We start from the raw sequence: 24,366 nt of genomic DNA, 5'->3' as shown, positions 1-24,366 counted from the left end.
CTTGTTTCTTGACTTCCACTCCAAGTCCTCTGGATCATGTTTGTTCCAAAAAGATCGCTCCCGAAGGTTTCATTCTGTTTGGACTCCGTTTGATATTCCTTTTCTTCGAAACACTAAAATAGGCAAAAAACAACAATACGGGTTGGGCCTCCGGTTAGTAGGTTAGTCCTAAAAATGATATTAATGTGCAAAGTAAAGCCCATAAACATCCAAAATGGGTAATATAATAGCATGGAACAATCAAAAATTATAGATACGTTGGAGACGTATTAGCAGGTTTATCGGGGGTGCCATGAATCTAGCAGGGCCGATCAAGTATTCTATCCAAACTGGAATGACCATCTTTGTTTCCTTTGAATGGCTTCTTCCGCTGGCCGGATTTGGATCCATTGAATCCAGCATTGACCATCGTGTCTTCGGTATTGTTTCGACGCTTGTGCTTGTCGCGTCGTGGATTGCCATTGCCGTCCCTGGCTTCAGAGGTGCCTGGGTTGCTGGTGCTATTGCTTCTACGAGCTAGCCAGCTACCTTCTCCCGTGCAAAAGCGGGTCATAAGTGTGGTAAGGGCGGCCATGGACTTCGGTTTTTCTTGGTCGAGGTGTCGGGCGAGCCACTCATCTCGGACGCTGTGTTTGAAGGCCGCGAGGGCTTCGGCGTCTAGACAATCCACAATCTGGTTCTTTTTAATTAAGAACCTGGTCCAGAGCTTCCGAGCTGATTCGCCGGATTGCTGGATTATGTGACTCAGGTCATCGGCATCTAGGGGCTGAACATAGGTACCTTGGAAGTTGCCTCTGAAGGCGTCCTCCAATTCTTCCCAGCTTCCAATAGAGTTTTCTAGGAGGCTATTCAACCAATGTCGTGCTGGTCCCTTAAGTTTTAGGGGGGGGTACTTGATGGCATGTAGGTCATCATCATGGGCCATGTGGATATGGAGAAGAAAATCTTCAATCCATACTGCGAGATCTGTTGTGCCATCGTATGATTCAGTGTTCACGGGTTTAAACCCTTCTAGGAACTGGTGCTCCATTACTTCGTCGGTGAAGCATAGGGGGTGTGCGGCTCCTATGTATCGGGCGATGTCACGGCGCAGTTCAGATGGAGTCCGTATGCGGTTTTTGGCCTGGATGAGGTTGTGTTTATCGTGCCAGGCCTGATGGCCGTCCTCTTGCGTTGGTGCACGCCCCCTTGACCGATAAATTGATCTGGTATGACCGGCTCTATTGTACAGGTCCTGTCACAGGTCATGTGTGTATCCTGCAGCCATTGTTTCTCTGCCTCTAGGGCGAGGCGGCGCAGGTTGGTGTTCGGCTTGGGTTGTCGCTCTGTCCCGGCCATGAGGTGGTCGATCAGGCTTGTCAGCCACATTACATGCTGTCGGTATAGGCTCTGGGACCTCCTCATGGAATTGGGAGAGTAATTTGCGCTTTGGGTAACTCTTAGTTGGGCGCTCGAGGCCGTATTCCCTGGCTTCCAGGACATTAGTCCATCTGTCGTTGAGTAAGTCCTGACCGGCTTGAAGTTGCTGTCGTTTCTTTTTCAGGCTTCTTGCTGTGGCTATTAGCCAGCGTTTAAAGCGCTCTTATTCGAGGGGGTCCTATGGTACGATGAACTCTTCGTCACCAAGGCTCTCGTCCTCTTCGGAGGTCGGTAGGTAGTTGCTATCCTCCGAGCCCTCATTCCCGATATGATCATCGGGGTTGACTTGCCCCTCTTCCCAATCATCATGTTCGGATGTTGGCTCGACAGGGGCGTCGTGGTCTTTGGTGTTATCCGGGGTATTATTGTCTTCGGTGCCGGTATTGTTGTCTTTTTCGTGACGCGATTTGGATCGGCGCCGCTGACGTCGATGCTTCGTAGGTGCTTCAGCAGGTTCATCCTCTAGATTCATCCCATTGTCATTGTCATCCTCTTTCGGTGTGTCCACCATGTATATGTTACGAGGAAGTGGCCGTCCAGCATCCGGTGAATGGCGGGTTCTGGCTCTTCTCGTCTCCAGTATCATTATCCATATCGTCGACGTCTTAGGAATCGTAGTCGAGCGTGTCGGTTAGATCCTCGATAGTGGCTATGAAGTGGGTGGTGGGTGGGACGTAAAATTCCCCGCCCTCAGCCCCTACTGTGGGCTGAGCGTACTTTGGCAGCGATCCTTCTACTAAGGCGAGGGATCACATTAAGTTCAGGGCCTCGTTTAAGGGTGAGGTTTAGACAGGGAAACGAGAGCCTGTGGAGCAGGGCGGGATAGGAGTTCCTCGGTCAAGCTCGTGTAACGCGAACCTCGAGAGTTCGAATCTGATGTTCAAGGATGAGTCCAGTTTTGTGTTTATAAGGGGAGCCTGGTATGACTCTGGGCCTGCCAGTGAAACGATCACCTCTGTATCTTCGGTGTTGAGCTCTATGGCTGCGGAGAGTCCGGCGGGCTCTAAACTCCCGTCTTAGGACTCGCCGAGGTGTTCCGGATCTAAGGCCGGAGCTGTGGTTGAGGCCGCGAACCCTTGGAAGATCAAGTCTCCTCAGATATCAATGACGTAGTTGAGGTTTCCAAAGTTGATCTTATGAGAGGGGCGTAGCTGTTGATCTGCTCCAAATGGCCAATCGGATTGGCATGTAGTGTGAAGCCGCCGAATACAAAGATTTGGCCGGGGAGAAAGGTCTCCCTCAGTGCGGTATTGTTGTGGATGATTGACGGAGCCATCGAGCCTTCTGGTGACGACACAGTGGAACTCTCAATGTAAGCACCAATATCGGTGTCAAAACCGGCAGATCTCGGGTAGGGGGTCCCGAACTATGCGTCTAAGGATCGAAGGTAACAAGGAGGCAGGGGACACGATGTTTACCCAGGTTCAGGCCCTCTTAATGGAGGTAATACCCTACTTCCTGCTTGATTGGCTTTGATAAGTATAGGGGTTACAAGAATTGATCTACCTCGAGATCGTAATAGCTAAACCCTAGATGTCTAGCTTGTATGTTTCTTGTTTTGCCTATGAACTAAGTCCTCCGGTTATATAGCCACTGGAGGGATCTGTCTAGGGTTGCACAGAGAAAGGAAGGTACATGATCCGAACGCCAAGCTTGCCATCCACGCAAAGGAGAGTCCCATCCGGACATGGGGGAGGTCCTTCTATCTCGTATCTTCACGGCCCATCAGTCCGGCCCATGTCATGTAGGTCGGCCGCCCGAGAACCCCTTAGTCCAGAACTCCTTCAGTGGTGCTATCGTACATCCATGTTGATGGATACTTCAACCCATGAAGGGTAATGGTTGCGCGAGTCCATTGAGGGATCCACCCACGAAGGGTCCATGAAGAAGCAACCTTGTCTATCCAACCATGGCCATCGCCCATGAAGGACTTGCCTCACTCGGGTAGATCTTCACGAAGTAGGCGATCTCCTTGCCCTTACAAACTTCTTGGTTCAACTCCACAACTTGACGATGGCTCCCAAGCGACACCTAACCAGTCTAGGAGACACCGCTCTCTAAAAGGTAATAGATGGTGTGTTGATGATGAAATCCTTGCTCTTGTGCTTCAAGTGATAGTCTCCCCAACACTCAACTCTCTCTCAAGATTTGGATATGGTGGAAAGATGATTTGAGTGGAAATCAACTTGGGGAAGGCTAGAAATCAAGATTCTTGTGGTAGGATTGGAATGTCTTGATCTCAACACATGAGTAGGTGATTCTGTTAGAAAATGTATGGTGGAAGTGTAGGCACGTTCTGATGGCTCTCTCACATATGGAGAAGGGGTGGAGGGGTATATATAGCCTCCACAGAAAATCCAACCGTTGCACACATTTGACCCAACTCGCTGAGATCGAATAGATAAACTCGATGGGACCGATTAGTTCAAAATGTGAACGTTAGAAATGTCGGTGGGAACGACTAGAATAACTCGGTGGGACTGATGTGCTAGGGCTTTAGGGAAAACATCATCTCGGTGGCACCGATGCATCGACTTGGTGAGACCGAAGTGAAGCAATAAGGCAACAGAGAGAATGTCAAGCCAACTCGGTGAGACCGATTGCATAACTTGGTAAGACCGAAATAAATGCAATAAGTCATAGAATGTTGGCAAGGCCATCTCGGTGAGACCGAGACCCGTATCGGTGAGACTGAACTGTTAGGGTTTCTGCAGTGGCTATGTCATATGAACTCAGTGGCGGCAGATAAAAAGAATCGGTGGGGCCGAGTTGGAGTTTAGGGTTTTGAAATATTTGGATGGAGAAAGTGGTTGAGGGCTTTGGAGCAATATCACTAAGTATTTGAGCAAGCAAGCCATTAAGCAGCGCCTCATCCCCTTTTAATAGCATTGGCTTTCCTATGGACTCAATGTGATCTTGGATCACTTAAAATAAAATGAAGAGTCTTGAACTTCTATAAATATGTGTCCTTAGCACCTTGAAGGGGTTCCACATTGAGGGAGTCCCGGACTAGGGGGTGTCCGGATAGCGGAACTATCATCTTCGGCCGGACTCCTGAACTATGAAGATACAAGATTGAAGACTTCGTCCCGTGTCCGGATGGGACTTTCCTTGGCGTGGAAGGCAAGCTTGGCGATACGGATATGTAGATCTCCTACCATTGTAACCGACTCTGTTTTACCCTAACCCTCTTCGGTGCCTATATAAACCGGAGGGTTTTAGTTCGTAGGACGAACAACAATCATACCATAGGCTAGCTTCTAGGGTTTAGACTCTCTGATCTCGTGGTAGATCTACTCTTGTACTACCCATATCATCAATATCAATCAAGCAGGAGTAGGGTCTTACCTCCATCGAGAGGGCCCGAACCTGGCTAAAAACATCGTGTCCCTTGTCTCCTGTTACCATCCGCCTAGACGCATAGTTTGGGACCCCCTACCCGAGATCCGCCGGTTTTGACACCTACATTGGTGCTTTCATTGAGAGTTCCTCTGTGTCGTCATCTTTAGGCCCGATGGCTCCTTCGATCATCAACAACGATGCGGTCCAGGGTGAGACTTTTCTCCCCAGACAGATCTTCGTATTCGGCGGCTTTGCACTGCGGGCCAATTCGCTTGGCCATCTGGAGCAGATTGAAAGCTATGCCCCTGGCCATCAGGTCAGATTTGGAAGTTTGAACTACACGGCTGACGCCCGCGGAGACTTGATCTTCGACGGGTTCGAGCCATAGCCAAGCGCGCCGTACTGTCACGATGGGCATGATCTAGCTCTGCCGCCGAACAGTGCCCTGGAGGCCGCACCAGTGTCCGCTCCGACCCTTAGCTCGGAGCCGACTGCACTGATCGAGGACGGGTGGCTGGACACCACCTCGGGGGCTGCGATCTCTACGGCGATTGAGCCGAACACCAACCCTGTCCTTTGTGAAGCTTGTGACTCTAAGGTGCCGGACTCCGAACCGTCCGCGCTCCTGCCAATTGAATCCAACTGGGCGCCGATCATGGAGTTCACCGCCGCGGACATCTTTCAGCACCCGCCCTTTGGCGACGTCCTGAATTTACTAAAGTCTCTCTCTCTTTATCAGGAGAGCCCTGGCCGGATTATGGTCAGCAAGGTTGGGATGCGGACGACGAAGAAATTCAAAGCCCACCCACCACCCACTTCGTAGCCACTGTCGAAAGTATAAACGACGTGCTCGATTTCGACTCCGAAGACATCGACGGTATGGACGACGATGTAGGAGATAAGAATGAACCAGCACCTATAAGGCACTGGACAGCCACCTCATCTCGCGACGTATACATGGTGGACACACCTAAAGGAAGCGACAACGAGGAACAACGGGACGCCACGAGGGATCATTCCCTCGAAAAGCAGTCAAAACGGCGACGTAAGCGCCGCTCAAAATCCCGCCTCGACAAAGACAGCAGCCATACAGACCCAGTCATAGAGCAGGGCGAACCGGTGGACGGCAAACATGCTATCGAGCAACCGTCCGAATAGGACAATATGGATAAACAATCCTTCCCCGGCGAAGATAACAGTCCAGGCGATCTCACGCCAGACAAGTTGCCGGAGCAGAAGAACCTCCACAAAAGGCTCATCGCCACTGCACGTAGCCTGAAAAACAGAAGCGGAAGCTCAAAACAGCAGAAGATGCGCTCAGAATCAGATGGAGCAAAGTACTCAACACCACAGACAAATACGGCGACAGTCGCCGAACAAAGAGCTACTCGAAGCGAAAACTACTGCCCGAATTTGATGAGGAGGCCGTAGAGCCCCCGCAATCAAAGAACAAGGAGACCACCCGGTCGGATAGACGACCCCATGGCAAACATAGAGCGGCAAACGGCGCCGCACACAAGCCCGCACGCGATTCGCACACGGATTCGCATCAAAAAGATGGCCCAGTTAGATCTATCTACGGGCCAAGAAAGCAAGCTCTAGTAAGCAATGCAACACGTCAAGTATCCGAATATTACGGTACACCTAAAATATAGGGGTGCCGCACATCCCCTATGTTTCACCGATGAGGTTCTGGATTATGAATTTCCAGCGGGATTCAAGCCCGTAAACATAGAGGCATATGACGGAACAACAGACCCTGGAGTCTGGATTGAGGATTACATCCTCCACATACACATGGCTAGAGGAGATGACCTCCATGCCATAAAATACTTACCCCTCAAGCTCAAAGGGCCAGCCCGGCATTGGCTCAAAAGCCTCCCCGAAAACACCATTGGAATTTGGGAAGAAATCGAGGATGCTTTCCGAGCAAATTTTCAAGGGACCTATGTCCGACCTCCGGATGCAGACGATTTAAGTCACATAACTCAACAACCCGGAGAGTCAGCTTGAAAATTCTGGAACAGATTCCTTACTAAAAAGAACCAAATAGTCGACTGTCCGGACGCCAAAGCCTTAGCAGCTTTCAAACACAACGTCCGAGACGAATGGCTCGCCAAACACCTCGGCCAAGAAAAGCCAAGAACAATGGCCGCATTAACAAGCCTCATGACCTACTTTTGCGCAGGAGAGGATAGCTGGCTGGCAAGATGCAGTACCAGCGACCCAAGTACATCCGAAGTCAGGGATGGAAATGGGAAACCGCGACGCAACAAGGACCAGCGCCGGACCAAGGGAAATAGCCCGAAGAGCATGGCAGTCAACGGCGGATTCAAAAGCTCACGGCAGGATCATAAAAAACTTCCCCTTAAGGATAACAAGGACGAGCTATCTAACTTAAACAAAATCTTGGACAAGATATGCCAAATCCACGGTACTCCCGAGAATCCTGCAAACCATACCCACAGAGATTGTTGGGTCTTCAAGCAGTCCGGCAAACTCAACGCCGAACACAAGGGGCTCGACACACCAAGCGAGGACAATGACGAACCCCACAAGCAGAGCACCGGACAACAAAAGAATTTCCCACAAGAAGTCAAATCAGTAAACTCACTTTACGTGACAAAAGGGAAAAACAGAACGGCGCCCATAGATATACGCGCCATACGGCCTATCCCAAAGAAGTCCCGCCACTGGTTGTCAAAACCAATCACCTTCGACCATCAGGATTACTCTAAAAGTATCCAGAATGCAGGATGGACTGCCTTGATATTAGATCCGATAATCGACGGACTCCAATTTGCACAAGTCCTAATGGATGGCGGCAGTGATCTAAACCTGCTATATCAGGACACAATCCGCAAAATGGGGATAGACCCAACCAAGATTCGCCACAGCAACACTTCCTTTCAAGGGGTAATGCCAGGCCCATATGCCCATTGTACGGGCTCTCTACTGCTAGAAGTTGTGTTCGGCTCACCCGACAACTTCCGCCGCGAAAAGTTAACCTTCCACCTCGCCCCATTTACAAGTAGCTACCAAGCACTACTACGACGCGAAGCTTTCGCCTGCTTTAACGCAATACCGCATTATGCATCCCTTACACTTAAAATGCCCGGTCCGCGAGGCATCATCTCCTTAAAGGGAAATATCGAGTGTTCCTCGAGCGCGGAAGATTGTGTGACTACCTTGACGGCCACACACCAAACCGGCTTCACTAATCAAAGCACCTAAACAGGTCGTCCAGACCCCGGACGCGGTTAGACGAGTCTGGCGTAAACATACAAGGGCTTACTAGACGCATACCCCCGCACTAGGGGCTCCGCGCATGTACAACAAGAGACATTAAAGCTCAATTTTATTCATTTTTTGAATTGTACTTTGTTTATTTAGTATAACGTACATTTTCGCACGGTCGTTTTCAACTAAGTTCCTCTCTTTTACAGATGAACACCATGCTACACCCGCCCAGGATACGACACAACGGAGACACGGGCGCAGACGTGTAGTAGGGACCCATTGGAAGGATTCTTTTCAGATTAAGACCCTGCGTAAACCTTTTTTACTGTCTGTTGTTGATACACATCCCCTGGTTTCTTGCTATAATCGAGGAGGAGGCTGGCGTTTTGGCATGGGCCACATCAGAATTTTGCGCATACCTGGACACCAGGGGCTTATTACCAAGGGCATTGTTCGGCCCATTTTCATAAAGACCGAATACCTTAGGGAGTGTTCGGCGTCTCGAATTAGGCCTTATATGCATCAGCTCCGAATCATGTCTTTGGTCAAATGTTGGGTTTGCCCGGCTCCTGTGTTTTGCTGCCTTACGTTCCGCTCTATTGGCTAACGCGGCACCAAGAGAACTACTGCGATTGTGCCCCGGTTCGTCCAGGCGAGCACCTCAGTAGAGAAAGCCGAAAACTGACTCTCATGATATAGCGTGAGACTGGTCAACCACTCGATGACCCGCGGAATCTATAGGATTCCTCTGCATTGACCAAGGGCCGTTTCCCAGTCAGGCACATACGCGCTCTGAATTCGGGTGAACGCGGTGCCCTTAGGGGCTATATAGTAGCCCCACTGTCAAACTCCTATGGCTAAGTGAAAGTGATAAAGAATTATAGTCCGGTTGCCTAGTTTGCTACGCTACCACCTCCTTTATAGGACCAAGACATTGGATCAAGTGTGAAAATGCGCCTTTTGCAAACACCCCCGCATTATATGTGTGGGGGCTGAAGCCGAAGACTGCCATCTTTCAGGTTATACACATATATACATTAATGGCCGCATAGGAGGTATTTTAATTCTTGAAGGCACAAGTATAAAAAGCTTTTATATTTCATCAAAACATTGTTTCACAATAATACATGTTATTCGAACATAATATCCTTCGAGCACTGCGTCTCTATTAAACGAGCGCCCTACAGAACTTCCTGAAAATATTGCTTGACAGGTACTCGGCTTCCGTCCGAATCTGGGGATGCAACATCGGTGGCCTTCATGTCTGCCCAGTATGTCTTGACACGGGCAAGAGCCATCCACGCACCCTCTATGCATGTCGACCTCCTCATTGCATTGATATGCGGCACCGCACCAAGGAACTGCTGCACTAAGCCAAAATAACTCTTCGGCTCGGGCCTTTTCGGCCACAAAAGACTCACGACATCCTTCATCGCAAGTCCGGATAACCTATTCAGCTCCGCCCATTCGGCCAAGCGATCGGTTAATGGAAGAGGGCGCTCTGGATTATGGAACTGCAACCAAAAAACCGTTTCCATTTCGTGATCCTTTTGATCTTGGAAGTGTTCGGCCGCGTCCGCGGCACTTGCCGCCAAGTCCAGATAAGCATCCTCCGAACTCCACAGCCGGTCCAACTGAGCATATTTAGGATCCGTGAACTTCCTCCGCAGCAGGAAGGGCTTTCCAGCCGCGATATCTCCGGCCTGACGCAGCTCCTCCTTCATAGCTCTCATCGCAGAGCGAGCATCCTTGGCCTTGGTAGTGGCCTTCTTCAGGTCCTCTTGTACCGCTCAATCTTCTTTTTCAAGAAGCTTGCAGCGGTCGTTAGCATTCTTCAACTCCACGGCCATCTCAGCCATTTCCTTCTTGCTTCGGTAGTGAGCAGCCTGTTCGGCTTTTAGCTCTTCGGCCGCCTTCAAGGCAGCCGCGTCACTCTTTCTGGCCTGCTCCTTGGCTCAGGCGAGCTCCGCCCGCAGGTTCTCCATGGCAGCGGCACCATCTGCGTCAAGAATACTTGTTGTAAGGCGCATGCATCAAGCTCCCTTACCAGGTGTCCGCGGGGAAATTGCATACCTTGTGAATCGTCAAGTCGTATATTGACAAGATCGATGTCGACATCCGCCATGTCAAGTTGCCGCTTTAGTTTGGCCAATTCATCAGTCCTGCTAGCCACGCCGAACCCTTCGCCACCTGCATAGGAAGGGCGGAACATTATACCTGGGATTATGATGCTCGGCGCGCTGTCATTTTTGACAACATACCGAGCCTCAGGGGTTATTATCTACACAGGGCGCATTTTATATGTGGAACTGTCAGAAGGTACATCATTTTGAGTATTTCAAAACCTGTCAGTAAACTTCTGACGGCTTCGTGCAATCCGCTCTCAGCGGATGAAATCCTTTCAATCACCATACCCATTAACGCACGGTGATCTTCTGAGATAGATGCTCGCCCGAGCAGATCCTTCAGCTCCTCTGACCATACACCAGGTGGTGCCGGACTCGTCCGATGGCCTTTTTCGAAGGCCGGACGCGGAGGGCTTTGAGGGGAAATATGACTGCCTTCCGGCCTCGCCGGACTCGGAGAAACCCTCCGCGACGACATCTCAGGGTCGCCCGCCTCGCACAATGGTACGGCAGGGGGAGGCGTTTCGCTCTCTATCATCTCCAGACGGAGATCCCCCGAAGATGAGCTCTGCTGAGAAGGGCTGAGATCCGAACTACAAGGTAAAACTCCGGTTATCTTCATCAGAAATAGGGTAGGGATATCCTTTATTTTAATAAAAACTCCGGTGGAGGGCTGATCCCCTTGGGGCATAATGCGGCCGAGGCATCTCTCGGTGCAGGACCCTCTGACGAAGATTTCTTCCCCCGCTTTGAGACCATGGTCTCTGGGTCTTCAGAGGCGGTCCTCTTCTTCCCTTGGATGGAGGGATTCTTGATCCCTCTTTTCCTGGCAGCCTCCTTCACGGAGGCGGTAGCTTCCTTGTTCCCCCCTTCACCTTCTTCCGAAGGCGCAACCTCCAGCATCCTGGTTAACACGGGATCCGGCATGGTCTCGGGGAGGGGGGCCGGACACCTGATTAACTTTGCTTTCGCTATCCACTCTTGTTCAAGGGACAGCTCTTTTAAAGGGCAAGTTTGTGATAAATATGGGATAGCATGTCCGGGTATAGGGCTACTTACTTGAGTATCCGGGCAATTGCAGCTCAGAGCTGCGTCCTCGGTCAAGTCCGGACACATCTCTTGTGATCCGAAGAAAAGCTTGTACATCTCCACGGGCATCGCGCCCATAAAATATTGGAGAGCTCATGGTCCCTCCGGGTTAAATTCCCACAGGCGGAGGGGCCGACGTCTGCAGGGCAGGATGCGACGAATCAGCATGACCTGCGCTACTACGACCAGAGTGATCTCTCTCTCTAGGAGGTCTCGAATGCGGCCCTGCAACAAGGGAACGTCCTTGGACGGCCCCCAGTCAAGTCCTTTATTGACCCATGACACCAGCCGCGGTGGAGGACCCGAGCGAAAGGCAGGTGGCGCCACCCATTTGGTGCCCCTGGGAGCTGTGATATAAAACCACTCTTGTTGCCATAAGTTGAGCTCCTCTTGAAAAGAGCCCTCGGGCCACGGAGCATCAGCATTCTTGCTTATAACAGCCCCTCCGCACTCTGCCTGTTGCCCCTTGATCATCTTTGGCTCCACTTTGAAGGTCTTGAGCCACAATCCGAAGTGAGGGGTAATACGGAGGAAGGCTTCGCACACGATAATGAACGATGAAATGTGGAGGATGGACTCCGGATCCAAGTCGTGAAATTCCAACCCATAGTAAAACATGAGCCCCCTCATGAAGGGGTCCGTCGGGAAGCTTAGCCCCCGAAGGAAGTGAGACGCGAACACCATGCTTTCACCAGGCTTGGGAGTGGGAATAACCTGCCCTTGGGCAGGCAGCCTATGCGAAATTTTGCCGGTTAGATACCTGGCATCTCTTAGCTTTAGCATGTCTTCTTCTGTAATGGAGGAAGGCATCCACCGGCCTTGCAGGTCGGAGCTAAACATCATCGAAGGTTTGAAGCGCCTGTATCTGGAGCTTTGGGTGTTGGAACTCGAGGCGAGGGGCGGATTCGATTGAGATTGAAAGAAAGGAACGGAGCCTTGGTCTCTTTATAAAGAGGTTGAATACCAAGAGCCTCCCCCGTGACCGTTCGGGGCTCGCCTTCGATAGAGGAGACGTGCCAATGGGCACGACTGGGTTACCCATGCCCGTATTAATGGGAATCCTGGAATAAGGGGACACAATCTCTGCTTTGACAAGACATGCCAAGGAAACCACCTCGCTAAACGCGCTAAGGTGGGACAGTAAAAATGATTCGAATAAAGGCTTCGCCGTGGTGTGATGTCACGCCACGGAATACGTCAGCAGATTGAATTTGTGTAAATATTATTCTCTCTACGGTGGTATGTGGAACTTATTTTGCAGAGCCGAACACTATCCTTGTGTTCAAAATCTTCTATGAAGTATTCGGAGGAGGAACCCGCCTTGCAATGTCGAAGACAATATGCGCGCCGGACTCGTCCTCATTGAAGCCTGGTTCAGGGGCTACTGAGGGAGTCCCGGACTAGGGGGTGTCCGAATAGCCGAACTATCATCTTCGGCCGGACTCCTGAACTATGAAGATACAAGATTGAAGACTTCGTCCCGTGTCCGGATGGGACTTTCCTTGGCATGGAAGGCAAGCTTGGCGATACGGATATGTAGATATCCTACCATTGTAACCGACTCTGTTTTACCCTAACCCTCTTCGGTGCCTATATAAATCGGAGGGTTTTAGTTCGTAGGACGAACAATAATCATACCATAGGCTAGCTTCTAGGGTTTAGCCTCTCTGATCTCGTGGTAGATCTACTCTTGTACTACCCATATCATCAATATCAATCAAGCAGGAGTAGGGTTTTACCTCCATCGAGAGGGCCCGAACCTGGGTAAAAACATCGTGTCCCTTGTCTCCTGTTACCATCCGCCTAGACGCACAGTTCGGGACCCCCTACCCGAGATCCGCCGGTTTTGACACCGACACACATCCTCTTGTCCTTTCCACGCCATTGTTGTACTTGTCTGAAATACACTAGATAAAAGCATTAGTCCATCAAGAGATATGTTGACATTAATTACCAAAATTATCCAGGGAGCACTTGTGCTTCTAAGAATTTTTCAAGTTATTCACTTGAGCATCAAATTTTTACATTCTTATTACATAACCATGATGGTCTTTAATTTAGCTAGTAAATTAATTATCTCTGGTTTACCCATGTAGGTCAAGATGACCGCCAAAGAGTTTGAGGAGCTTTCCCTCAATGGCAACAACTACCCTACATGGGACATGGACATCAAGATCAGTCTTGCATCCCGTGGGATAGCTCGTGCAATCCAGGCCCCGGAGACTCCTCTCCCGGCTAGAGCCACACCGCTGACAGAACAACAAAACTATGCTTCTTTATTCATGATAAGGCACCATATTCATCCTGATCTTAAGTCTGAGTATTTATAGGAGGAATATCCTAGTACTCTATTTCTGGACCTCAAAACGAGGTATGAACAGCAGAAGGCAGTTGTCCTGCCAGAAGCACTTCATGATTGGACTCATCTCCGTCTTTAGGATTTCAAGTCCATTGGCGAGTACAATCATGAGGTTCATAATATATGTTCAAACTACGTTTTTTGTGAGAAGGAACCTACTAATACAAAGAAGATAGAGAAAACTTTGTCTACTATGCTCCCACCAGATAGGATTTTTCAACAGCGATATTGTGCTTGCAACTATAGTGTCTACTTTGAGCTTATTCACATGTTACTTTAGGCTGAAAAGCATGATGAGCTACTCGCTAAGAATGGCTCTCAGCACCCAGTTGGAGCACAACCTTTACTTGAAGTTCATATGAATGTCGCAATAGATAGAAGTTTAATGGTACCTTTCGGGGCAATCAGTCCAATTCCGAGCATAGGCAAAAGCCCAGACATGAACAGAAGATTCAAAAACCTAGGCAAGGGAAAAGGCACTACAAAGCTCAAGTTTGATAAATCTAAGCTTTGAAACAAGTGTGGATGCTACACGCATTCCACTAATAAGTTCCAAATGCCCAAGCATTGGGTTATGCTGTACCAGCAATCTCAGTGATGCAGAGCACCTCAAGGGAAAAGTTTTGAAGCCAGCTTCAACCTTCATCCGCATAGTGCCAATGGAGTTGGTTGTTCACATGATGTTCCTACTGGATCGAGCAACACCATGATTCCCCTTCCGCCTAAGCATCCTGCTGACACAGAGAAGATGTTGCTTGAGTACACCTCAAACGATGTGTTTGGCGACTTAGACTAGTCCCTCAATCTCCTAGTGATATACTTAATTATGTCCATTTGTGATGATTGTAACAAGAACATAAGTTTGTTGTTGTCTTATATTATATTGCATCAGCACATTTGATATAACAAAGATTGTATTTTATTTAGTAAGTTTTCTTATTGAGAATTCTTTGTTTTATATATAGTTCTCTACGGGGACAATCCGATGGAAGAGGAATTATGTCTTGTGGACAATGGTACCAGAAACTCCATACTGAGGGAGATGAAATATTTCCAAACTTTGAAAAAGATGAATGGAGATATTTTAACTATCGCTAGATGTGATATGGTGATCGTTGGCACTGGACCTACCCTATTTACCCTCCCAAGCGGTACACAAGTGACAATTGAGGATGCTTTATTTTATCCCGACACATCGTACCCTGATTAGTTATCAAGATATCCGTAAAAATGGCTTTCACATTGAAACCCATGAAGACAACAAAGAGGAGTGAGGGAGTCCTGGACTAGGGGGTGTCCGGATAGCCGATCTATCATCATCGGCCGGACTCCAAGACTATGAAGATACAAGATTGAAGACTTCATCCCGTGTCCGGATGGGACTTTCCTTGGCGTGGAAGGCAAGCTTGGCAATACGGTTATGTAGATCTCCTACCATTGTAACCGACTCTGTGTAACCCTAGCCCTCTCCGGTGTCTATATAAACCGGAGGGTTTTCGTCCGTAGGACAACAATCACAACAACCATCATACCATAGGCTAGCTTCTAGGGTTTAGCCTCCTTGATCTCGTGGTAGATCCACTCTTGTACTACCCATATCATCAATATCAATCAAGCAGGAGTAGGGTTTTACCTCCATCGAGAGGGCCCGAACCTAGGTAAAAACATCGTGTCCCTTATCGCCTGTTACCATCCGCCTAGACGCACAGTTCGGGACCCCCTACCCGAGATCCGCCGGTTTTGACACCGACATTGGTGCTTTCATTGAGAGTTCCTCTGTGCCATCATGATCAGGAAGGATACCTCTTCCCATCTTTAAAGACGGTACCATTGCCAAAGGAGCTTTGGCCGCCAGCCAAACTATCCGGCTAGGTGGTTTTCTTATGACTGCCTGTTCGGCCGCCGCTCCGACGATGACCTCTCGGGTCATCAAAAGCGATCTTCATGTCAACTCGGAATTCACCGAGCAGCTAGATCCGATGGAGCTCTCTTCCGTAAACGAGCTCTTGGATCGCTTCGCCGCCCTGGGAGTCGCTACAGACTACAATCAGATTGGGCTTAAAACCGATTTGTGAGAGATTGGCTCTCCCCAGGTTACCCATCACGTTGCTGTGGTAGAAGAACAACGCGGCGATTCTTCCTCTGTATTAAAAACCATTTATGTCCGGACTCCTGACACCTCCATGCCGGATTCCCGCGGAGGGACGGACGTCAATCAAGCACTGAACCTAAAGTCAGGCAGCGGACCAGATTCATTGGACGACATCCAGCAATCCAAGCTTCCAAATTCGGAAACTTTTCGGCCTTGAGCCTCAAGTTGGGCAGGGTTCCGGACTTAATTCCACCCGCCCACCCAAACATAAGCGATCTATCTCAAATCCGGCAAGTGCCCGCTGAAACAGTACATCATTACTGGGCCAGATTCCTCCTGGTTATGGACAGGATAAAGGACTGCCATGAGGAAAACGCAATTTCAATTTTTTGCAACAATTGCACGAACAAGGGAATCTTGAACGCCGTAAGTCGTCGCGAAATTACACGCTTCGCCGACCTGGCATCCATAGTACGAAAGTACTGTGCGATGGAGAGTGTCCGGAAAACCGAAACTAAGTTTTGGGACAATCCGGCTCCGAACACAACCCTAGTCCGAAACAAAAGGGTGCATCATGCTCAGGCACCCGGGACAAAAACCAAAAAGCAAAAACCCCATAAAGGGCATGGAACCGTACTGGAGGGATGGCTCAGCGGACCCTGTAAAATCCATAGTACAGAGGGCGCCACTCCAACACATAGCCTTCGAGCATGTTGGATACTGCGGCAGGTGGCCAAAAGTGGCGAAGAGCTTCTAGCCCCGGAGAACCACCCTAACAGTACCAGTACGGTATTAACAGTCTTCGAGACTTTCGCATCAAATAATATGCGGAAACGAACAATCCGCAGCCTCGCCGAAGTCTACCAACTAGCAACAACAAATCCATGGAGCGACACGGCTATCACCTTCAACGCCAGCGACGAACCTAAATTCCGAACAGCCCGAGCACCAGCCGCATTGGTCCTTAGTCCAATAGTGGACGGCTTTCGTCTTACCAAGGTACTCATGGATGGCGGCAGCGGATTAAACCTCATCTACGAGGAAACCCTTCGAAAAATGGAAATAGACTGGAGCCGCATTGAGCGAAGCAGCACAACCTTTACAGGAATAATCCCTAGCCGGGAAGCACGCTGCACAGGAAAAATTACACTTGATGTGGTGTTCGGCTCGCCGGACAATTACAGGCCCGAGGAGGTCACGTTCCAGGTGGCCCCGTTCAACAGCGGATATCACGCTTTATTAGGGCGAGAGGCATTCACAATTTTTCAAGCCATACCCCATTACGGGTACATGAAGCTTAAAATGCCTGGGCCCAATGGAATCATCACTCTTGTCAGTGGTCCGGACATAGCACTGCCCGCCGAAAACAAGAGAGCCGCACTAGCCCTAGTGGCACTATCCGAAGCCCTAGCGGCAGAGGAACTCACCGCGTTGCGCTCCACGGTGAACAAGGACGATGTGATACTCAATAAGAGATCCAAGTCCACCTCTTTTAAACCAGCGAATAAAATAGTCAAATTCCAGGTCCATCCAACAGACCCCACTAAGACGGCCTCCATTGGGGCACAATTAAACCCTGATGTAGACGCCGCACTACGAGAATTCCTTCGGGAAAATTGGGACATCTTTGCCTGGCACCCTTCAGATATGCCAGGAATCCCACGCAGGCTGGCAGAACACAGCCTAAACATCCTAAAAGGATTCAAGCCAGTCAAACAGGCTCTTCGGCGATTTTCCGAACCCAAGAGACAGGCAATGGGAGAGGAGCTAGCCAAACTATTAGAAGCCGGATTCATCAGAGATATAAAACATCCGGACTGGCTAGCGAACCTGGTAATGGTACCAAAAAAGGACAAATCCTGGCGCCTTTGTGTCGATTTTAAAGACCTTAACAAGGCCTGTCCAAAGGATCCTTTCCCCCTTCCCCGCATCGACCAAATCATCGATGCTACCACAGGGCACGATTCATTGAGCTTCCTCGACGCATATTCCGGATACCATCAAATCAAGATGGCGGAAATAGACCAGGCTGCAACGGCATTCATTACTCCATACAGACCATTCTGCTTCAACACAATGCCCTTCGGACTCAAAAACGCCAGCGCAACATATCAGCGTATGATTCAGACATGTCTGGCTACCCAGATCGGCAAAACAGTGGAGGCGTACGTAGACGACGTGGTCGTCAAAACCAAACACGTCGAAACTCTAGTAGACGACTTGAGGCTCACATTCAACAACCTCCGAGCATATGACATTAAGCTCAACCCGGAAAAATGCGTTTTCGGCGTACCAGCCGGAAAGCTCTTGGGGTTCATTGTATCCGGTAGAGGAATTGAAGCAAACCCAGCCAAGATCCGAGCTCTGTCACAGCTGGATATCCCAAAAGACCTCAAACAAATACAAAAATTGACTGGATGTGTGGTGGCTCTAAGCCGCTTCATCTCCCGTTTGGGAGAAAAGGCATTGCCCCTCTATCGCCTCCTTAGGCGCACCGAACACTTTGAATGGACGGATGCTGCCACGGTCGGACTCAAAGAAATAAAGGCCATATTGGCAACAAATCCGGTCCTGGCCGCGCCCAACTTGGGCGAACCAATGTTGTTATATATCGCGGCAACACATCAAGTTGTAAGCGCGGTGCTCATCGTCGAACGAGAAACAGAAGGGCACAAATTCCCTCTTCAAAAACCAGTGTACTACGTATCCACTGTCTTAACTCCATGAAAGTCCCGGTACCCGCATTATCAAAAGATAGCATACGTGGTGTTCATGGCATCCCGAAAGTTGCGACACTACTTTCAAGAGTGTTCGATAATGGTGGCCTCCGAAGTACCCCTCAATGACATCATAAACAACCACGACGCGACAGGCAGGATTGCAAAATGGGCCATCGAGCTCTTACCATTCGACATAACCTATAAACCACGGCGAGCTATAAAGTCGTAAGTCTTGGCTGACTTCATCGCTGAATGGACCAAAGCCGAACTCCCTAAAGAGTACGGCGCATACTCCAATTGGATCATGCATTTCGACGGCTCTAAAATGTTGGCCGGCTTGGGGGCTGGCGTCGTCTTGACATCCCCAACCGGAGACACAGTCCAATACATACTTCAAATAATGAACACGGACTCCAACAACGCAGCCGAATACGAGGCCCTTCTACATGGTCTCCGAATGGCAATCTCCATGGGCATTCAACGCCTGGAGGTCCGCGGGGATTCAAACCTCGCAATATCCCAAGTAAATGGAGACTTTGATGCCAAAGATCCGAAAATGGCAGCCTACCGTAACGTTGTCTTAAAAATGTCAGCTCGGTTCGAAGGACTCGAATTCCACCATGTAGCCCGGGATAATAACCAGGCGGCCGACATGTTGGCGCGCATCAGCACAAAGTGCGACGCCGTCCCTCCAAACATCTTCCTGGAGCGGCTCTTTAAGCTATCCGTAGTATGGGAAGAGGAGTCCGGAAACAACAATCCGGAACCAACCGCACCGCCCAACACCGAACATTCTGACACAACCGGTGGCGCAGCCAACGACATAACACCTTCAGCCCACGAAATAATGGCAGTCATTGCCCCGTGGACGGAACCATTCCTAGCCTACTTAATTAGGCAGGAACTTCCCGAAGACCAAAATGAGGCCCACTGCATAGTTCGGCGATCTAAAGCCTACAAGGTCCATGAGGGAGAACTTTATAAGAAAAGCACAACCGGAGTCCTTCAAAGGTGCATCTCCGAAGAGGAAGGGCGAAATCTTCTGGCTGAAATTCACGCCGGACTAGGCAGACACCACGCTGCGGGCCCTTGTAGGCAAGGCCTTCCGTACAGGATTTTATTGGCTGACGGCCCGGGCTGATGCTCAGGACTTAGTCCAACAATGCGTTGGTTGTCAGCTCTTTGCTAATCAGAGCCACAAGCCACCCACCGCCCTCAAAACTATACCCATCATCTGGCCGTTCGCGGTCTGGGGGCTTGACATGGTTGGACCCCTTAAAGGGGGAACCCACAAGCAAAAATACCTATTGGTCATGGTGGACAAATTCACCAAATGGATAGAGGCCAAGCCAGTTAAAATGGCCGAATCCGACCTATGATAGACTTCATATCCGCGGTAGTACACCGTTATGGTGTCCCCCACAGCATCATCACCGATAACGGCACGAACTTCACAGCCGACGAAGTTAAACTCTGGTGCAAAAATATGGGCATCAAGCTCGACTATGCTTCAGTCTATCACCCTCAAACTAACGGTCAGGTCGAACGAGCAAATGGTCTAATCATGAGCGGCATCAAACCCAGGTTAGTGCGGTCCCTCACGGAATCTAACACGCACTGGGTAGAGGAGCTCGACTCCATACTCTGGCGGCTGCGGACCACGCCAAATCGTACTACCGGATTCACGCCATTCTTTATGGTATACGGCGCAGAGGCAGTTCTGCCTTGCGATATAATTCATGACTCACCTCAAGTGCGCATGTACGAACAAAGAGAAGCCGAGTTGGATCGGCAGGACAGCTTGGACGCATTGGAGGAGGAGTGCGATGTGGCAAAGGCTTGTTCCACATTCTATCAGCAGCAGGCTCGAAGATATCAAAGCAGAGAAGTACGGGCCAAAACTTACAATGTTGGCGAACTAGTTCTACGCCTGCCGGACAAGAAAAAGGACAAACTCAAGCCCAAATGGGAAGGTCCCTTCATCATCGACCAAGTCCTGACCGGCGGAGCATACCGTCTGCGAAACGCATCGGACAACCGACTCGAGCCGAACCCATGGAACGCAGCCCGCCTCCGAAGATTCTACGCCTAGCGCCGACTCAAAGTTCGTCTCCTTCCTCCGTCCACATTCTATACTTCAGTTGTCTTTTGTTTCTCTCTTTTCTTCCCACCTTTTCATAAAGCCTTTGAGGGCTGATCTGCGCATTGTTCGCACACACTTGACGTGCCACCCGCACTCATTATACCCGGGGGCTTCTTTAATAGAAGCTTATTTATACGGGCTTTATGCCCAACACATGCGTCAAACTTCCGCATGTACCTTTTATTCACCATTATATGCATCGATATGACTTAAGTTTTGGCCAAGCTGGGTTGCCTGGCTCCTGTGCTTACCCCTACGTTCTTGATTGTTCGGCTAGGAGGTAAAGGGAGCACCTCTGCGATTGTTACTGCCGGGTCAGCCGGATGTGTACCTCAGACTGGGTGAAGCCGAAAGCTAGCGTTCTTAAGGGAATATTCAGTCGGTGACTTGAAAGATGATTTCTTATTTATTCATTTATCTGCCCCTAGATGCTTTTCTGCTCTTTTCGCAGTCCGGACATGCACTTTAGGGCATGCCTCTCAGGGAAAGGAACCCCTAACGGAACTATTCTCCCTGGAAGATGTTTCTTACTAACCATGTAATATAACATAACTAGTTGGGCACTTGTCTGATAAAGCACTAATGACCCCTACGCCTGGTCTCCATGCATGCCCCGGTTTTTTCATAACCGCAAGGGCATTCGGACACACTCCAGACTGTTGGGTCCCGAGGTTGAAGCGAAAAGGTCCGCACAGACAAACGATCTACAATCCGGTTAGAAGGCATTATATATGTCATTTTAAAAATACATCGTCACATTGACTGATTGTACTCCTCTTCAATCCCATCTAACAGGCTGTCTAATTTACAGTCCCGTTGGGAATACTTAGCGGCCAACTCTACTTGGTCGTACACTAAGCTCACAGGGATCTCTTTCCCATCGGGCCCCACAGGTCCGACCTCGGCCATGTGGTTCGGATCCGCCTTCTTGTACCGCGTCTTCACCATGGCCCAGGCCTCCCTGGCGCCTTGACGATAGGCCAATATCTTCCATAGACGGAAGCGCTTCCGTGCTCCTTGAAGCTTCTCCGCAAGCCCTCCAAGACCCTCGGGTAGGGAGACGGATGGCCATAAGGCCTGGGCAACGCCACTCATCGCCTGCCGAACACGTTCATGCAGTTGTAGCAGCTCGGGAAGTTGGTCACCCGTTGAACCGGGCATTTCCTCCGCAGGGCGACCTATGAGCACACCTACAGACACATTTCTGTCAATCGACTTCCTCGCCGAACTCTTCTTTTCAAAAGAGTTTGCTCAAGCACTTACTATAGATGCCGCGACGAAGCCGCTGATTCTCCTTCACGGAGCCAGACAGCTGGGCCCAGACACCTTTTAGCTCTTCTCCCAGCTGGGTGTGGGCATCTTGGAGTTTGTTCCTCTCCTGCTGCACCTTCATAAGCACCCTCTCGTCAGCCTTCAGCTGGCGCAGTAGCTGTTGCTTGTCCGGATCAAGTCCGGCAACATCTGCAATATTATTGTCAGACTTATACGCACACCGCACACTGCTTATCTTTTTGAAATATGTGTTACCGGAGGGGGTCTTTGTGTCTCCTCCTGCAGTGGCTAGTGCGGTTCAAGTTGGGCCTTGCACTCTTGTAGCTCCTGGGACAATTGGGTATTATTCTCCGTAAGATCCTGCACATCAAATGATCCTCAAATCAGTTATTTTAACTACTTTAAGTCTCGGGGGCTACTGGCATATACAACTATTAAAATCCCTTACCCGTATGTCTTTCACATACTGCTTCGTGGCTCTGGTTAAACCATCTTGAGTGGCACGGAGGTGCGCGTCTCCCGCGTTAAAGGCATTCAACGCCTCCGGGGAGAAACACGCGTCACGAAGAACTGTCCGGCGGCGCCTATGATTCATGGCGCTCTCCACCTCAGACCTGGTGGCGGACAGCCTGTTGACATCCTCCGTTGGAGGAGCATCCGGCTCGCGCCTTGCGCTCGCCTCCCCCTCTGGACCAGGTGTTGGAGCCTGGCTGGCGGAGGCTTGATTGGCAACCTCTCCGGGCACAGTCCGGCGAGTGCTCTTTCTCCTGGAAAAGTCATGAGCATCAATATACTTCACAGGGGTCTTTTCCTTAAAAATGGGGGCGTGACATACCTTCGCGGCGACGTTTCAATTCGCACCGCACCCCTCTTCCGCCTGCTGGGCCGAACTGACCCTTGTTGGTCAGCTGCCACGGGATCAGCTTCCCGCCTTGAAGGCACCTACTGCGAGACACCGTTGATATGCGGCGGTTAGAAATAAGCACCGACGAAGTACTGGTGTCAGGGCTCCGGTCATAGTTACCTGGGAAGCCGGAGATAAACCAGGGTAGTCGGCCGTAATGGCGACTAGAGCATTGTCCATGCTAAGTTCGTGGAACACCCCGTTGATCAGTTCCACCTTTATGTCCGGATCCTCTTCGGAGGCCGGATCAAGGGATCTTCCTGGATCCTCGGGTTGTGGATCCGGACTGTGTATGCCCTCCACATCCCGGCGCAGTTCCTGTGTCGAAATCATAAAGTAAGACACTTAACTTTGAAAGTACGGATCGGATAGATAAATGTTCGCTTACCCAGCTCCGAGGGTTATTCATGGAGAATCCATTTAATGGACTCATTTGGAGGAATTCCTCCTTCTCCCCCTTGTACAAGCCGGACAGGATCTTCACCAGATCGGCGGCCGATCCCGGCCCCTGGCGGCCGTGACGGGTGGCGTCATTCTCCCCGTTGAAATCCCACATGGGGTTGCCCCTATATTAGAGCGGCTGCACCTCTCGCATTATGCACGTGGCCATGACTCTGGTCATGGTCAATCCAGAATGAGCCAGCAACCTTATCCGGCCCATCAGATAATGGACGCTCCTATCATCTTCCCGTTGAGGGCTCCGCGGGCGCCAACTCAGGCGTTTCTTCAGAGGAGCGTTGCTGAACTCCGGGAGGCCAATCCGAACTGGGTCCGGCAGTGGAGCGTCTTCCACATAAAACCATTCCGAAGGCCAATCTTCGGACGCCTTCTTTGGGGTTCCGGACAGATATCCGGTCCCGGTGATGCGCCATATTTCGGCTCCGCCCACTTGATATATCGACCCCTCGTAAGAACGGGGTATGATGCAAAACAATCTCTTCCACAGCGCGAAATGGGGCTCGATGCCCAAGAACATCTTACAAGGAGCTACAAAACCCGCAATGTGCAGAATGGAGGCGGGCGTGAGGTGATGAAGCTGGAGTCCGTAGAACTCCAGAAGCCCCCGGAGAAACGGATGTATGGGAAATTCGAGCCCCCTTATTATATAAAGGACGAAGAACACCCGCTCTCCTTTGGAGGGACTGGGGGTGGCCTCCGCCTGCTTTCCACCTTTCTAGGTGGCCAGCCCGGCTCGAACCGGGACCATAAAGGCCGGAGGAAGGTATCCCTCCGCTTGGAGCGTCACCAGCTCACTGTGCGGGACTGAACACCTCCTCCAATCTCCTGGCTGAGGGCTGGGAGCGCGAGAGGAGGAGTCACGTCGACGGTCCATGATGGAGTGGATTTTTGTCAAAAGCACTCCAATGAGTACTCGCGGAAGGAGGATGGTGTGATTTGGATCTGGATTCTTGCCTCTCTTATAGGCAGCTTATTCGCGCAGTTTGGGGGTAAAATGTAAAAATACCCTGGCCTTTCAAATTCGTACGACACGTGGAAGAGGGCCATTATTGGGCGTGGAAGCCAAGGAGCGCAACATTTATAAGGAAGCCAGATACTATTCGGCAAGCACATGGAATTTGGAGGAGAACCCGCCTTGCAACGCCGAAGACAGTATACGCGCCGGACTCGTCGTCATTGAAGCCTGGTTCGGGGGCTACTG

Source organism: Triticum aestivum, chromosome 7B, assembly GCF_018294505.1.
Source record: "Triticum aestivum cultivar Chinese Spring chromosome 7B, IWGSC CS RefSeq v2.1, whole genome shotgun sequence".
Taxonomy (NCBI): Eukaryota; Viridiplantae; Streptophyta; class Magnoliopsida; order Poales; family Poaceae; genus Triticum; species Triticum aestivum.
Note: the sequence above shows the minus strand (reverse complement) of the source record.